The 2,763-nt window shown below is 38.9% G+C and overlaps 1 pseudogene across 1 annotated transcript; it reads right to left on the reverse strand.

The window, feature by feature from the left end:
• Positions 1–1,248, reverse strand: LOC144633626 (uncharacterized protein KIAA1958-like; annotated as a pseudogene). Its single transcript, XR_013567079.1, has 2 exons — positions 1,120–1,248; positions 1–980 (listed from the first exon to the last, which is right to left on the reverse strand). The product of XR_013567079.1 is annotated as an uncharacterized protein KIAA1958-like (transcript).
• Positions 1,249–2,763: the final 1,515 nt, after the last annotated feature.

The raw sequence follows: 2,763 nt of genomic DNA on the forward strand, positions 1-2,763 counted from the left end.
ATGAAGGAAGCCATGCCAATAACAAAGTTAAGTCAAGAAGATAAGTCACAATTTATTCATCATCAGAGTCACTTAACAGTTCCAAAGGCCTTAGACGTTTCCATCGCATCGCTTCGGAGCTTGACGGATTTGCAGTCTGATCCCGTTCTAGTTTTTGTTTGTCTTTCATTGAACTCCAAGTACTCGACTCCGCTTGCCGTTTTCAGTAGCTTTATATCTCCCCAGCACATATCACGATGTTCTTGGCACCCACGGAGTCCGAAGTGAAGAGTGTTGTTTAGCCAGAGCGTGTTTAGAAGTGCCTCGGGACTACGCATACCGAACAAACCCTTCTCCTACAATATTTTCAACTCTTCAGTCGCTTGTCAAAGCTACCTACCGTTTCGGTTTATTTCCTTTTCCTTGCTTTTTTAGCTGCTTTTGTTTAGACTGTAGAACTTTCCTGGTTTTCTCAAACACCAAGTCGTTGATTATGCTTACAGAATAACTCTTTTTCTTCTGGTGTCTTTCAAAGCTAGCCACTAAACTTCGAAGAGAAGTCGGCTCGTATTCATTTCCATCTTTGGTACGGACGGCAATGATGAATTGGCTGATGTATTCATTCAGCTCAACAGCCGGAATATCTTCTATTTTTCTGTCTTCGTTATCAAAAATCTTTCAAGCAATTTTACATCTCGTTCAGTTTTTTGAGCGGTGTTTTTGTTTTCCTGTTCTAAAATGAATTCTTCAACTGAGGAAACAGAAGCAAACCTTCCCTCGGCCATTTTTCAAAGCGCGGGTTTTCTTGTCGGCAACGGCTGTGGGATGACGTTTCCTTCAATACGTTCATTCATCACCAGTGAAAATTCGTCGTTCGCGTTGCTAATTGGACGAACGATATTTTTTCACAGTGAAATTTTGTCGTTCGTGCTCCTGATTGGCTAAGCTCTGAATCAGTACGATTTTTACTCCCTACGATTTTCATGAGTAAATCTCAGTACCTATGAAATAAAAGGTTATCAAAAATATGTTGTAACAATACGAGCATTTGCGAGCATGCGAGCACAGCGGTTTTCTTTGCGAGCACGAGCATTGACAAAAATTAGCCTTGCGAGCAACGAGCACTTTTCAAAAACCTACCTCCACTAAAAACCGAGCATGCGAGCACTTGTAAAAATATGCGAGCACGAGCAAACGAGCACCCACTAAAATTTTGCGAGCATTGCGAGCACTGCGACATTTTGAGGGACCATTCTTGACTCCTACAAGTTAACCGCTAAGTCGAATTAATTTATTAAATTACGTGAACGAAAACCTCCTTCAAATTGTTCGACATGAAATCCTATTAACAATTTATCGTATTACTAAATAATTCGCCATCGAAAACACTTTATTGGACCTATTTTTACTCGAAAACAATACGGTATTCTGTCTGTAACATCTCTACAACCACAACCAGCAAATTGGATTTAAAGGAATTGTGTCACGGATTTTAACCAAATTTAGACATAAGAGATACAAAAATAACCACTCAAAACAGTGAAGGAACGTTTTGATAATACAGTAAATACAAAAGCCGAAGGTACGGATGGACAAAAATAGAAGAATATTAAAACAGATTGTGATATGGGTTTCTGAAATGCTGTTAGGCTGACGAGTTTTCAACAAAGATAAGCTTGTATGTTTGTAATTTTTAATTATTACGCGCGAGAGACATGCCGGTATTTTTTGGTAAAAAAGCAGTGAAGCTACAGCTCTTTCATTAAGATCCATTAAAGTAATATCTTCGCTAACATTAGGTTTCATAACGACTATTTGACCGCAAAACTTAAATTATATTTAACTCAGCTGTGACACAGCCCCTTTAAATTTGGCATCTCAGTACACTTTGCACACTCTAATCAGATGACAATAAGGCGTTAAAAGCACCAATCAGAATCGATATTTTTTATCATTAAAGAAGGTTCATGGAAGTTTTCGAAAGAGAAATGTCTGTCACCCGTGTAATAATCTTGCAAATTAAGTTATAAAAATACTGTAATTCCGGGCTTGTCTCAGCCAATTAAATAATCATACATAATCCTTTGACCGTCCTTCCGACCGGACAAAGCGATAACGCTTTTGAGATACCAGCTAGGTTTCTATTTTTTCTCGCCCACCAATGCACAACAGTTTTGTTTTAATTCTTGTTCCGTTTAAGCCCGAATCGAGTCTTATTTGTCGCGCAGGAAGCTGAAAAGCGCCCTTCGACCTCTTAGGTTTTCCATTAGAGCTCCGTTCACCGAGCTATAGCTTCAGCTATCAGAAAAAAAAGTCGAATGAAATATCGTGTGCATTCAAATGAAAGCTACTGAGGAGTAATTTCATGTGATACTTTTTATTACGCTGTGCGATGTGGCGGTTTACTGATAATTAATCCAAAAGGGGTTCCTAGTGTGTGTCCATTTAAATAAATTGTTAGGCAGTAAATTCAAGTGCTGCTGTTGGTTTTCAATTGGAAAAAAAATGGCTATTTTTTTTAATTTTCTGCTACGCACTCGTGGGAGCAAGATCTAGAGAGCTAGAGAAACCATTCAAGCAAGCGTACCTTGAGAATTGTGTCAACGTATGGTATTCAGTGTAGGCTGAATGATATGGCTCCGTTAATCAAACCATAAAGCCTTAGAGAACTCGATTTTTCAGGTGTTTGCCCTCCATTAATCCATAGTTCGATCCGCTCGGGAAGAATTAAATGCTTTTCTTGGATAATCTACTATTAAAGAGGATCACTCACGCCTTTTCCGC

Source organism: Oculina patagonica, chromosome 12 (genome assembly GCF_052425735.1).
Source record: "Oculina patagonica isolate OP01 chromosome 12, crgOcupat, whole genome shotgun sequence".
NCBI classification, from domain to species: domain Eukaryota; kingdom Metazoa; phylum Cnidaria; class Anthozoa; order Scleractinia; family Oculinidae; genus Oculina; species Oculina patagonica.